Raw genomic sequence first — 15646 nt, 5'->3', positions numbered from 1 at the left:
ATATAGTAGTGCTAATATCGCCTGTAGGTTCTTTCTTAATGGTAAGGTCCAGAAAGGTAATAGTGTTTGGACCAACTTCATACGTGAGTATTAGATTGTTGGAATTGTTGTTAAGTTCACCGATTAATGTTTTGAGGAGGTCTAGTGGCCCCCTCCATAGTAGAAGCACATCATCGATGAACCTATACCACAATTCTATATGGTCCGAATACACCTCATTCTCCTCACCAAAAACCACCTCAGTCTCCCACCAGCCCAGGTACAGGTTGGCATATGATGGGGCACATTTTGTCCCCATGGCTGTACCCTGGGTCTGGTGGTAAATTTTTTTATCAAAGAGGAAGTAGTTTTTGGTGAGCACAAAGGATAACAGATTGAGCACAAATGTATTGTGTGCCTTGTACGTGGGTCCTCTTGATTTAAGAAAATGGGACACTGCATCCACACCTTTTTGATGAGGTATGGATGTATATAGTCCCTCCACATCAAGTGAGACTAAAATAGTCTCCTCTAAAACAGTTATGCTGTCTAGTTTAGTAAGAATATCCTTTGTGTCCCTTAGGTAGGATGGAAGGGATACAACGAATGGTCTAAGGATGAGGTCTACATAGTGACTGGCGTGTTCAGTGAGATTGTCTATCCCAGATACTATTGGGCGCCCTGGGGGGGGGGGTTCTTTTCTTATGGATTTTTTGGGAGGGAATAAAAGGTCGCTACCTTTGGTTGTCTGACAAAGATGAAATCAAATTCATTCTGTGAGATAAGGTTATCTTTCAGAGCTACTGATAGGATTTCAAAGAGCTCCTTCTGATAGTCAGATGTAGGATCTTTAGAAAGAACCTCATAGCACTTCCTATCAGCAAGCAACCTCACATTCTCACGTGCATAGTCTTTGCTGTTGAGGATGACAAGGTTGCCCCCCTTGTCGGAGGGTTTTATGACAATATCCTTGTCAAGCTCAAGCTCCGCTAAAGCTGTAATTTCCATAGGTGTCAGGTTGGATTTGGTTTTCATCGGAGTGGCACCTAGATTTTCAATTTCCCTTGTGACTAAGTCTACGAAGACAGCTATATTCGAATTAGCGTCCAGTGACGGCATAAACCTAGATCTGGGTCTAAGTGGGGTAAAGGGTCCCTCACCTTCCGTTCTTTCCGATTCTGACGCCAAATCTGTAAGGAGTCTTAGATTTTCAGTATCGGCCTCAGTGAGTGGGTCTATCCCTAGGTTCATGGTGATGGCAAGGTCTCTCCTTTTATACATCTTGTATAGGAGTAGCTTCCTAGCGAATAGGTTTAGATCTTTCACCCACTCAAAGGTGTCCATTCTCGAAGTGGGTGAGAAGGACAGACCTTTTTGAAGCACACTTAGATGATGTAGTGTGAGTTGGCGATCAGATAGATTAATGATAAGGCCCTGGTCGTTATCGGTGCTGTCGTGTGTCATATCAGATATTGGGGTTACCGGTATCTGTTGCCCCTCTGTCTCCTGTAGTCTCCAGTACCTCTCCCTCTTCCCCTGCCCCCTCTTCCCCCTTCTTGTTTGTCTCTCCCTTTTGGGTTGTAAGCTGCCCTGTTGTCCTCTAAAAAAGGAGAGGGTCCCTGGTGTCGTGTTTGCATGTGATGTTTCTTGCGTGTGGAAGTATTATCTTCCTCTAGATCTGAGTTAGACCACTCGGTGGAGGATTCGATTACCTCCGCTGGGACATTTAGTTTTTTCTTAAATTGAAATTTATAGACCTTTCCTTCCTCAAAGTCTGTTTTGTCCCTTTGGTATTTGCGGTGTTTTCGCTCTTTTAGTTCCTTTGTGAACTTATCGATGTTTGTCTGCATTCGATTTTCAAGATCTTTAAACTCAGTCTCTTTATCCCACTTTTCAACCTCAAGGAGCAACTGGTCTACTTTAGTACCCTGAGTTTTTAACAGGGTGCTCTGATGTTCAACCAGCAGCTGCATGAGATCTTTTGAGCACTGGCTTATAATAGTGACCCAAGATGAAATAAACCCTTCATCGGTTATGTTGTGTGCGGGAGCCAAGTTACTTCTAAGTCCTCGTGGGATCAATTTGTCTTTTTGATACGTCTCAATGCTAAACACTTCCCACCATAATTTGATATATTTTTTGTAGTTTATTTCAAGATCTTTAAAGAAGTCCTGAATCTTAGTAATTTGGTTAGGTTCTGATACACCAGTCTGGCTTGTTGTTGAGAAAAAAGCTTGCGCTTCAGTCTGCCAGTCATCCAGATTAGGCTTACGAGATAGGAAGCCTGCCATAGTATATACGTAGTACACGTCATAACCTATCAGAGGTTAGTTCAGGGTATTTAATTGGGACCATGATGGATGCTCCCTCCCAGCCTTGAGAAAGCAGTACGAGTGAAACGTACGTCGGCAGGTGATGACGTCATCACATCAGAGGGGCGGGACATGCGCTGGTGGTCGGAGCGCCTCCTGTCCTCAGTAGTTTCAGCTGTATGGCTGTGCTACAGATGCTATAACTTTTAAGCTACCACCAGACGTGCCGTGGCTGATATAAAGAGAGCACCTGGCATGTTGCTGAAGGCGCCCAGCCCCCATATAGGAGGTATGTCTGGTGTCTAATGGACAAAGTATTATGTGATTCCACCTTACACTCCATGTTAACAGGCACTACCTGTGCACTGTTTTAGATTAACACTGACTCAGTTTGTATACTTATCTGACAGGCATGTGAGTGCATGAACTTTGTGAATCCACCACAACCCATGTTAACAGGCACTACCTGTGTACTGTTTTAGATTAAGACTGATACTGTCTTGGTGTGTATGTATGTGTATGTTCTATGTTGAGGGACAACACCCATGCACCGCACAAACACTGAGTGGCTTTCATATAACAGAGATCCACTGCAAACAGGCACTGTTTTTGGCATTATTAGCACAGATAAAAGATTCTGTTTGACGTGTCACCTATACATGTACAATATTACTGTGTAGAAACAAACAGTCACACCTGTATACTGTTACAGGCAGTACTGACACCGCTACGCTGATATACGCCATGTGATATAGCTTAAACTAAATACTAACCGTTACCTGTTTTTGGACTAATACCCTAGGATCTACTCTGTACCACTAGTGGCATTGTGCGGCCATATCCCAGACTCTGGGCTAACAGTACTGCTGCGGCCGAGTTTATTCGAGCATTTGCCCGTTCTCGGCCGCAGCAGTAACCTGGCGCGCGCCGGAGGGTGCCGGGCGCGCGCCGAAGCAGCGGAAGAGCGCCCTCCGATCAGGGCGCTCTCCCTCCCGCTGCCGGGTCCGCCGGGTCCCCCGGAACCCCCTGCCGCCGTCCCCCACATCGCGGGACACCAGGGCTCGGGACGCGCGTGCAGGGGGCGCTGGCACCCGATGACGCGTGACCGCGCATCGGTGACGCGCGGCACGCTGAGGGAGTGGGGCTAGCAAGCCGGGGCATCCCCCGGCTTGCGGAACTAGCCCTGCTCGGATTAAGTGTGTCGGTAGTGTATAGAGACTTTATTGTGGTTTATTTTGTCCATTCTTTATTAATTCACAGTACACTGGCTTCATAAGTATTGACTTGACCTACAGTGTTTCCCCTATTATTTTAACATTAAGAGTTAAGACTCTAATAAAGTTTCTGGTTTTAATTCACTCATAGTCCACCCACCTTCACTAGGTTATTGTTACATTAGGCTTCAATACATTGGTTGAGTGCTCTCCTTGGGGTTCTTTCTCTCCCTGTTTACTTCTATTGACCTTACCCCTGATAGCAGCACCTCCATTAGCCTCATCCAGAAAGCAGTAGCGAGGGTACCCCTTCCCCCCCCACCTCCCCTTTTCCCCTCATTTTGTTCGGTTTAGTCTCTAGAGTGCCTCTTGCTCTTATTACCTTTTGCACGCCCATATACTATGGCAGGCTTCCTATCTCGTAAGCCTAATCTGGATGACTGGCAGACTGAAGCGCAAGCTTTTTTCTCAACAACAAGCCAGACTGGTGTATCAGAACCTAACCAAATTACTAAGATTCAGGACTTCTTTAAAGATCTTGAAATAAACTACAAAAAATATATCAAATTATGGTGGGAAGTGTTTAGCATTGAGACGTATCAAAAAGACAAATTGATCCCACGAGGACTTAGAAGTAACTTGGCTCCCGCACACAACATAACCGATGAAGGGTTTATTTCATCTTGGGTCACTATTATAAGCCAGTGCTCAAAAGATCTCATGCAGCTGCTGGTTGAACATCAGAGCACCCTGTTAAAAACTCAGGGTACTAAAGTAGACCAGTTGCTCCTTGAGGTTGAAAAGTGGGATAAAGAGACTGAGTTTAAAGATCTTGAAAATCGAATGCAGACAAACATCGATAAGTTCACAAAGGAACTAAAAGAGCGAAAACACCGCAAATACCAAAGGGACAAAACAGACTTTGAGGAAGGAAAGGTCTATAAATTTCAATTTAAGAAAAAACTAAATGTCCCAGCGGAGGTAATCGAATCCTCCACCGAGTGGTCTAACTCAGATCTAGAGGAAGATAATACTTCCACACGCAAGAAACATCACATGCAAACACGACACCAGGGACCCTCTCCTTTTTTAGAGGACAACAGGGCAGCTTACAACCCAAAAGGGAGAGACAAACAAGAAGGGGGAAGAGGGGGCAGGGGAAGAGGGAGAGGTACTGGAGACTACAGGAGACAGAGGGGCAACAGATACCGGTAACCCCAATATCTGATATGACACACGACAGCACCGATAACGACCAGGGCCTTATCATTAATCTATCTGATCGTCAACTCACACTACATCATCTAAGTGTGCTTCAAAAAGGTCTGTCCTTCTCACCCACTTCGAGAATGGACACCTTTGAGTGGGTGAAAGATCTAAACCTATTCGCTAGGAAGCTACTCCTATACAAGATGTATAAAAGGAGAGACCTTGCCATCACCATGAACCTAGGGATAGACCCACTCACTGAGGCCGATACTGAAAATCTAAGACTCCTTACAGATTTGGCGTCAGAATCGGAAAGAACGGAAGGTGAGGGACCCTTTACCCCACTTAGACCCAGATCTAGGTTTATGCCGTCACTGGACGCTAATTCGAATATAGCTGTCTTCGTAGACTTAGTCACAAGGGAAATTGAAAATCTAGGTGCCACTCCGATGAAAACCAAATCCAACCTGACACCTTTGGAAATTACAGCTTTAGCGGAGCTTGAGCTTGACAAGGATATTGTCATAAAACCCTCCGACAAGGGGGGCAACCTTGTCATCCTCAACAGCAAAGACTATGCACGTGAGAATGTGAGGTTGCTTGCTGATAGGAAGTGCTATGAGGTTCTTTCTAAAGATCCTACATCTGACTATCAGAAGGAGCTCTTTGAAATCCTATCAGTAGCTCTGAAAGATAACCTTATCTCACAGAATGAATTTGATTTCATCTTTGTCAGACAACCAAAGGTAGCGACCTTTTATTCCCTCCCAAAAATCCATAAGAAAAGACCCCCCCCCCCCCCCCAGGGCGCCCAATAGTATCTGGGATAGACAATCTCACTGAACACGCCAGTCACTATGTAGACCTCATCCTTAGACCATTCGTTGTATCCCTTCCATCCTACCTAAGGGACACAAAGGATATTCTTACTAAACTAGACAGCATAACTGTTTTAGAGGAGACTATTTTAGTCTCACTTGATGTGGAGGGACTATATACATCCATACCTCATCAAAAAGGTGTGGATGCAGTGTCCCATTTCCTTAAATCAAGAGGACCCACGTACAAGGCACACAATACATTTGTGCTCAATCTGTTATCCTTTGTGCTCACCAAAAACTACTTCCTCTTTGATAAAAAAATTTACCACCAGACCCAGGGTACAGCCATGGGGACAAAATGTGCCCCATCATATGCCAACCTGTACCTGGGCTGGTGGGAGACAGGTGGTTTTTGGTGAGGAGAATGAGGTGTATTCGGACCATATAGAATTGTGGTATAGGTTCATCGATGATGTGCTTCTACTATGGAGGGGGCCACTAGACCTCCTCAAAACATTAATCGGTGAACTTAACAACAATTCCAACAATCTAATACTCACGTATGAAGTTGGTCCAAACACTATTACCTTTCTGGACCTTACAATTAAGAAAGAACCTACAGGCGATATTAGCACTACTATATTCCGCAAAAGCACAGCGACGAATAGTATTTTACGTGCTAATAGTCACCACCCGCCCAATCTGGTCAGAGGGATCCCGATAGGGCAGTTTTTAAGATTAAAAAGAAACTGTTCCAACGATAGGGACTTTGAAGACCAGGTGGAAAAAATGAAAAGTAGGTTCCAGGCCAGAGGGTACAGCAACAGCAACATCAGGAGAGCCTATGAGAGAGCTAGGAATACACCCAGGATTGATCTACTCATAGACAACAGTGACACTGTACAGAAACATACTATCAGGTTTATTGGTACCTATAACCAGGACTGGGCACGTGCCAAAAATGCCTTTCAAAAACATTGGCATATTCTAAAAGCAGATGCTGACTTAGGTGAGGTCCTCAAATCATACCCCGAGATGACCAGTCGAAGATCTAGAAATCTTCGTGACATTTTGGTGCAAAGCCATTATGCGGCTAATGTTAGCCAGACATGGCTCCTAAACAAACCACCTGGCAGCTTCAGCTGCCACAACTGTAAGGCATGCCAGGTTATTACTAATTCTAAAACATTCAAAAACTGGGATAACTCACGCACCTTCACGATCAGGAAATTCATTAACTGTAGGACACCCGGGGTAATCTATATGGCTGAATGTACATGTGGCAAAAAATACATTGGCAAGACCAAGCGCCCATTTCGAATCAGAGTGCTCGAGCATATGGGCAGCATTAGAAATGGTCTGGACACCCCCGTGGCTAGACACGTTAATGAACAGCACAAAGGGGACCTACGGGCACTCACCTTCAAGGGGATTGACCAACTCAGCATGGGGATTAGGAGAGGCAACTGGGACCAGGCATTACTTAAAATGGAATCCCGCTGGATTTACACACTCAGCACCCTGGCACCGAGGGGGTTAAATGAGGGGTTTGTCTTTAGCCCCTTCATTTGACCCTGCTCTGCAATTGCCCACACCCACCTCACCATTTGGCAAGCATAATCAGTCCATTCATCCCTTCAGGGCACCATGTATATCTCTATCTCTCCCTTAAGCATTTATCCGGATTGTACAAATGCCCAAACACTACAAGCATGCATACACCCTTAAACATGCTAATTTGGGAACACGTCATAACCTATCAGAGGTTAGTTCAGGGTATTTAATTGGGACCATGATGGATGCTCCCTCCCAGCCTTGAGAAAGCAGTACGAGTGAAACGTACATCGGCAGGTGATGACGTCATCACGTCAGAGGGGCGGGACATGCGCTGGCGGTCGGAGCGCCTCCTGTCCTCAGTAGTTTCAGCTTTATGGCTGTGCTACAGATGCTATAACTTTTAAGCTACCACCAGACGTGCCGTGGCTGATATAAAGAGAGCACCTGGCATGTTGCTGAAGGCGCCCAGCCCCCATATAGGAGGTATGTCTGGTGTCTAATGGACAAAGTATTATGTGATTCCACCTTACACTCCATGTTAACAGGCACTACCTGTGCACTGTTTTAGATTAACACTGACTCAGTTTGTATACTTATCTGACAGGCATGTGAGTGCATGAACTTTGTGAATCCACCACAACCCATGTTAACAGGCACTACCTGTGTACTGTTTTAGATTAAGACTGATAATGTCTTGGTGTGTATGTATGTGTATGTTCTATGTTGAGGGACAACACCCATGCACCGCACAAACACTGAGTGGCTTTCATATAACAGAGATCCACTGCAAACAGGCACGGTTTTTGGCATTATTAGCACAGATAAAAGATTCTGTTTGACGTGTCACCTATACATGTACAATATTACTGTGTAGAAACAAACAGTCACACCTGTATACTGTTACAGGCAGTACTGACACCGCTACGCTGATATACGCCATGTGATATAGCTTAAACTAAATACTAACCGTTACCTGTTTTTGGACTAATACCCTAGGATCTACTCTGTACCACTAGTGGCATTGTGCGGCCATATCCCAGACTCTGGGCTAACAGTATAGAGACTTTATTGTGGTTTATTTTGTCCATTCTTTATTAATTCACAGTACACTGGCTTCATAAGTATTGACTTGACCTACAGTGTTTCCCCTATTATTTTAACATTAAGACTCTAATAAAGTTTCTGGTTTTAATTCACTCATAGTCCACCCACCTTCACTAGGTTATTGTTACATTAGGCTTCAATACATTGGTTGAGTGCTCTCCTTGGGGTTCTTTCTCTCCCTGTTTACTTCTATTGACCTTACCCCTGATAGCAGCACCTCCATTAGCCTCATCCAGAAAGCAGTAGCGAGGGTACCCCTTCCCCCCCCCCCCCACCTCCCCTTTTCCCCTCATTTTGTTCGGTTTAGTCTTGCAAACAAACCTGAGCAACAAAAACAAAGATTCACCTGCAGCAGAGATCAGAATTAAAGGGATACAAACCCAGGCAGGAAACTTACACTGCACTGAAACCTACAAAACCACAGATGGACTCGTTTCCCCAATCCCAAGAGGAGAGAGACTGCTGAAGCAGCTAAACCTTATTTGCCTATCACAAAGTGTAATATGGTCATTGAAATAGGGCTTTTGCCTTCCAGCCAGAGTCAGGGTTCAAGAAGTGAGTCAGCCCTTAAAAAGGAATAGGTGCCTGTTTTCAAAAGTTTCGCTGAAGCAGTGAATACAGATGGTGACCCACGAGCGGTACTGATTTTGCAAATAAAGGTTGCCACACCGCATAGGACTACCAGCTGTGAATGGAGTATATGCAGAAAAGTGTGAAAATTGATACAAGACTGTGCTGAAGCAGGGGAATTTTTAGCAAACAAATGCCGAGTGTAAAATTGCCCTACAGGGGAAAAAGTAATTGCTGAACTGTGTAAAAGGTACTCCAAAGCCAATTGCTGAGTGTTGAGTCACCCTGCCGGGAGTGAAAGAAATATTCCACTGCAAATAATGTTTTTTTTCTTCAAGTAAAAAAGTCTAGGTAACATATAGAGTACTTGCATAAGCAAGCGAGAGAACCCCTTTAGAACAAGCACTCGTGGGGTGATAAAGGGTGTAGATAGATAAACCTTTCTTAAATAATTAGGGTATCAGTGAGCACAAAACTATTAAAAACAAATTAAACAGCTAACTCCCAGTCCTATAGACTAGGCTGGTTGCCATGTGGATCTAGGGAATACTAGTTAACTGGCATATGCAGAATAGATGTTTAGCTAATGCCTCAGTGAGGTATATAGATGTATAAATATTTATAGTCTTATCAAGGATGTACCGGACAGGACATATAAATATATACCTACACTGAATGAATTGATTCAAAGAGTGTACTCGTGGAAAGCATATAGTAAGTGATGGCTGTACAGTGTCACCGCACTCACAATCTGAACATATATACAGATCAATACATTTGGGTACTCCAATAAATATGAATCAACAAAAATTATATAAAGGTCCCTAGAAACGACGCATAAGTATATAACATAGGGTTAAAAAGGCTACTATGTAGCTAAAGATAGGCCGAGGGCCAAGTACATAATGTGTACAGCAGATTTCAATATGACACATTCACAATCTCTGCCTGTAATATAGTGCCTCAGCCTATTCGGGAGTTCTCACGTAAATAGATATTAATAAGTGAGTAACTCCCCACGAACTTCCGTGGAAACGGCACCGTATAGTAAGGTGAAGTTGTATAAGCAATTTATGTTTCAAAGTGCAACGGTTTTATTTACAGTGCCCACAATGTGAAGTGGTATAGAGTGAAGGTCTGGTCTAAATACCCAGATATACTTAGTGTAGCACTAAAGAACTCTATGCACCTCCCACCCGGTGTGGTGTATTCATGAGCACCACCGGACATTTAGTTAGCCGGGTGAGGAAGGGGTTAATTTTGGATAACACTCTAAATATACTGTCAGGAGTCTACATTGAGGTCTATTATAGGACTCACTAGATGGTCTGTATATAGATGAATGGAGCCCCTATATATGTACACTAGATAGAAGGGTCCTCTTGGTGTATATACAATATACTGTATACAACTCCAATCCGGTGTGGTGTATTAATGAACACCACCGAACATTAAATTAACCGGATAGGGAGAGAGATAAAGAATGCATTTCAAATACTGTGTCAAGTGGGTGTTGGCGTCTGAGCCAATTGTAATGGTATTAATAGCTCAGATCCCCCTATGCAGGTAGATGTATGTAGTGAGGATAGATATACACTCAGTTGTTCTGTGTTATAATACCATCTTGATTGCTTAATGATGCACACAGAACACACAAGGTTCACTTTGCATATGTTGTGGAGACTTCCACCCGGCGTGGTGTATTAATGAACACCACAGAACGTTAGTTAGCCGGGTGGGGGGAGTCTCTGTGGGGGTAGGAAGGCGCCTAGATACAGCTCACCCTTGCAGCGATCGCCTCGGAGCTGCGTTCCACACCGCACTGACACGTGCTGATGTCACGGAAGTGCGTCCTCCACCGACAGCTGTTTCGCGTCGCTTTACCCCCACCCGGCTAACTAACGTTCTGTGGTGTTCATTAATACACCACGCCGGGTGGAAGTCTCCACAACATATGCAAAGTGAACCTTGTGTGTTCTGTGTGCATCATTAAGCAATCAAGATGGTATTATAACACAGAACAACTGAGTGTATATCTATCCTCACTACATACATCTACCTGCATAGGGGGATCTGAGCTATTAATACCATTACAATTGGCTCAGACGCCAACACCCACTTGACACAGTATTTGAAATGCATTCTTTATCTCTCTCCCTATCCGGTTAATTTAATGTTCGGTGGTGTTCATTAATACACCACACCGGATTGGAGTTGTATACAGTATATTGTATATACACCAAGAGGACCCTTCTATCTAGTGTACATATATAGGGGCTCCATTCATCTATATACAGACCATCTAGTGAGTCCTATAATAGACCTCAAGGTAGACTCCTGACAGTATATTTAGAGTGTTATCCAAAATTAACCCCTTCCTCACCCGGATAACTAAAGATCCGGTGGTGTTCATGAATACACCACACCGGGTGGGAGGTGCATAGTTCTTTAGTGTTACACTAAGTTTAGCCCCTTCCTCACCCGGCTAACTAAATGTCCGGTGGTGCTCATGAATACACCACACCGGGTGGGAGGTGCATAGAGTTCTTTAGTGCTACACTAAGTATATCTGGGTATTTAGACCAGACCTTCACTCTATACCACTTCACATTGTGGGCACAGTAAATAAAATCGTTGCACTTTGAAACATAAATTGCTTATACCAACTTCACCTTACTATACGGTGCCGTTTCCACGGAAGTTCGTGGGGAGTTACTCACTTATTAATATCTATTTACGTGAGAACTCCCGAATAGGCTGAGGCACTATATTACAGACAGAGATTGTGAATGTGTCATGTTGAAATCTCCTGTACACATTATGTACTTGGCCCTCAGCCTATCTTTAGCTACATAGTAGCCTTTTTAACCCTATGTTATATACTTATGCGTCGTTTCTAGGGACATATATATATATATATATATATATATATATATATATATATATATATATATATATATATATATATATATTTTTGTTGATTCATATTTATTGGAGTACCCAAATGTATTGATCTGTATATATGTTCAGATTGTGAGTGCGGTGACACTGTACAGCCATCACTTACTATATGCTTTCCACGAGTACACTCTTTGAATCAATTCATTCAGTGTAGGTATATATTTATATGTCCTGTCCGGTACATCCTTGATAAGACTATAAATATTTATACATCTATATACCTCACTAAGGCATTAGCTAAACATCTATTCTGCATATGCCAGTTAACTAGTATTCCCTAGATCCACATGGCAACCAGCCTAGTCTATAGGACTGGGAGTTAGCTGTTTAATTTGTTTTTAATAGTTTTGTGCTCACTGATACCCTAATTATTTAATAAAGGTTTATCTATCTACACCCTTTATCACCCCACGAGTGCTTGTTCTAAAGGGGTTCTCTCGCTTGCTAATGCAAGTACTCTATATGTTACCTAGTTCCATTCACCCCTGGCACCGTTCCTAGGACAGTAGCAAGAGCTCATTCCCTCACTCCCCCCCCCCCTTCCCTATTTATTTCAAGTAAAAAAAGTCTGCCTATGTATCTTGGGAGCAAAACAGACACCCAAAGTGTGAAGTGTGAATGCCATAATACCCAAAGATGAGACTGAAAATTACTGAACTCAGGCAGAAAACCAAATTCTGTTGCTGAAGCGGAGGTTTTGCACCTAGCAAGTAAATGGTGTAAAGCAAACAGAAGTTTTTTTCCTAGCAACTGCACATCCGGTATACCTGATGAGAGAATATGCGTGCACAGTACTGCTGATATTGTAAAACTTATCCAAGAAAGAAAAAGTCTACAGAGATGCCTGTGAGAGCTACGAGCTCTACAAGCAAATTATGCCCACCTGTAGGACTACCACAATTGGGGGTTCTAGCAAATACAGTGGCAACAGCTACAATAGCGCCTCCTGAGGTCAGGAAGAAAATTACACCTGATAGCCTAAAAATGGAGGACAAGATGCAGCGTTCCTGTAATGAACCCTACCCCACGGAAGAGTGGCCCTTCCAGTCCAATAAAGAGGAAGACATCTCTTACGGGGAACCCAAACCGAGTCACACCCACAAAACACCCCAAGAATGGTGGGGGTGCCTGAACTTGGCACGAACAGAAAAAAACGCTCTCTATGATGACGAATATGGTCGACAAGAGAGAGCGGGAGCAGCAGATCACCCAATATTTCTGTCAGCTAAAGCAACTGCAAGAAAAGCCTGGCGTATATAATGAAGCTGCTAAAGTATCAAATAAAGCAGGAGGCCCCAGTATTCCTGATGGGACGGAGTCATCCAAAACAAAAAAGCGGAAAAAGAAAAAGTGGTTCTTCACTTACCGTGGAAGGAACAGACACGTCCGCAGATCCTGTGGAGGAAAAGGGGGACAGAGTTGCCCTGCAGCCTAGAGAAAATGGAGAATTTGTCCCGCGGTTAACCGAATATCCAGAGGGCACAAGGCAGAAGTCGTGTACCCCAAAGAAGTGTCTGTCCGGTGCCAACAGTGAGGAACCCTCAACCAACCATCCCAGGGAAGTGGAGCCGGAACCAGTGAGTAACGATCCCTTGATCAGCCCTGAAGATGCCCTGAAAAATTCCAGGCATGACTGTGATATGCTCCATGAACAATTGAAACAAAAGAAAGAAGATTACACAGAGCTACAGAAAAATAACGTGAGGCTACAAAAAGATGTGCTCACAATTTACTCTTTAGCCAGGACAGAATTGGACGATCTCAAGACTGAGCAAAATACTGCAAACGCTACTATTTCCACCATGGATGAAAAGCAAAGCCAATCTGATAAAATGATGGCTAAGCTGAAGCGGAAGTATGAGGAGGCACTGAAGCAGATGACAGTCTTCCAGTGAGAGGTTCACACTCTTCGCATAGAGCTGAATGCCTCACAACAGGTCAACAGTGTCCGGACAGAGGTGGACGTATCTCAGAAAGAGGTTCACACTCCGCAGAGCACTGGATGCCTCACATCATGAGACCAACAGCTGCCGCACAGACCTGGAAGTTTCCAGAAAGGAACTACACAGTCTAGAAAGAAAACAACCAGGGAAGCGCTATATTAGTTGGGATCAGGCTCAGCAGCCAATTTTATGTATAAACCACATATAAAACAATAGCATAAAATAGCATGAATGAATACACAAAAATATAATATATAAAATGAGTAACACAAGTCTCAGCCAGTTGGAGATTGTCCAGGTGATGTAAGTGCAAGTTAATGCCCCTGTCTGATGTGACAGACTCGGGCAAGAGTGACCTTTGAGAGGTATAAATCCAGAGTGGTAGCTGGGATGGAAAGCGCTACCAACTGTGCAGGTAATGAAGTGTGTAGAAATGGGAAGGTGCCGTAGGCATCAAATATGGAAAAAGCTCACCCAGACTTCAAACTCTTTGCGCTGGTGGCTCCTTTTGTTTCCTCCTTCACAGCCTCGCTGCAGAAACTCCGCTGCACAGCTCTCCTGGGCTTGCACACCAGGGATGGAACTACTCACAGGGCGTCGGGTTTCCGGATATGACGTCACGGCCGGACGTGACGCACCAACCCTTCCCGGCTGTGCCTGGAGCTGCCGCAGCACACAGGGGCTGAGAGCCGAATTTCACACACCTCACACAGCTTCAAAGTTCCACAGCCTCCGCAGTACACTCTCCAAGGGACTCCACGTTAGACCACCAGGACTGGGGCAATGAGACAGGGATGCACAAGAGCTGCAACCCCTCTAGACTCCTCCTCCTACGCGTTTCAGCACGTGACGTGCTTTCATCAGGGATACCATGGGGGTGTTTAGAGTGGACTATAAATACCCATCTAGACAGCGGTCATCAATTAGCCTAATTGGCTTCCAATGACAATCTCACACCCTCAGTACAACAGTGCATCTCAGCACAACCCCCATGTAATGGTTCATGTCACAAAAAAACAAGGTGTATAAAGAAAAATTACAATACAACAACATAACATTTGAATGAATTGATACATTATTATTAAACATTACAAAGTCCCACTGTTTATACTACATAACAAATATGCAAACACTAAACAACACATAAAGAGTAAATGTAAATCCTGAATTCATTAACTCAATTTAACATTTCAACATTACATCTTGGGATATTCCTCAAATTTGCCACAAGTATATAAATCAATAAATGGCATATAATAAAAATGTGCTAAAAATACTATACAACACTCCAAGAGTACACTTAAATGATGAACTCCCTTACTTAATTGGATACCCAATCGGTGAGTCCTGTGATGTTCAACAGAATAGCCTTAAATGCATGATTAAATTGCATCCCATACAAGAAGAGTATGGATCACCTGGGTAGAAAAAAAAAAAAAAAAAACACACATTACACTAAAATAACATTTGGAGAACCTAGATGGAGGGGGACGTATTGGATTAATAAAAACATATGTTAAAAATATAAATATAGTTTTAAAAATCTGTGTTTAAAACTATATTATAAGATATATAAAAACCCCACACCTTCATTGAAAGGCAAGGAGATCTAAGTCCTCATTTAGACCTTTGGGGCTTAGTGTCTGTAGTTTAAAAATTCAATACGTCTCTTGTTTTCTCAATTTTAAAAGTCTATCCCCTCTCATATTTGTTTTTCCAATGTGTTCTATACCCGTGACTGTTAAACCTTCTGTACACATATTGTGTTTAATTAAAAAATGGCGTGAAACTCCATGACCTGTGAAGCCTTTTAGGATGTTTCGTCTATGTTCAGTGAACCTTTCTTTAAGACTTCGCTTGGTTCTTCCTATATAGTGGAGACCACAGGGGCAGGTAAGCAAGTAAATAATAAAATCCACTATATAGGAAGAACCAAGCAAAGTCTTAAAGAAAGGTTCACTGAACATAGACGAAAC

At 43.4% G+C, this 15646-nt stretch overlaps 1 protein-coding gene across 1 annotated transcript in view; it reads right to left on the bottom strand.

Annotated features, from left to right (window-relative positions):
* Nucleotides 1–15072, bottom strand: part of FAM168B (family with sequence similarity 168 member B) — a 143857-nt gene extending 128785 nt beyond the window's left edge. The window contains exon 1 of the mRNA XM_075569474.1: nucleotides 14992–15072. The gene's annotated coding sequence lies outside the window, so the exon portion shown is untranslated. The remainder of the gene's footprint in view (nucleotides 1–14991) is intronic.
* Nucleotides 15073–15646: the final 574 nt, after the last annotated feature.

This window comes from Ascaphus truei, chromosome 14 (genome assembly GCF_040206685.1).
Source record: "Ascaphus truei isolate aAscTru1 chromosome 14, aAscTru1.hap1, whole genome shotgun sequence".
In the NCBI taxonomy this organism is placed as follows: Eukaryota; Metazoa; Chordata; class Amphibia; order Anura; family Ascaphidae; genus Ascaphus; species Ascaphus truei.
Note: the sequence above shows the minus strand (reverse complement) of the source record. Positions and strands in the feature narration are given on the sequence as shown.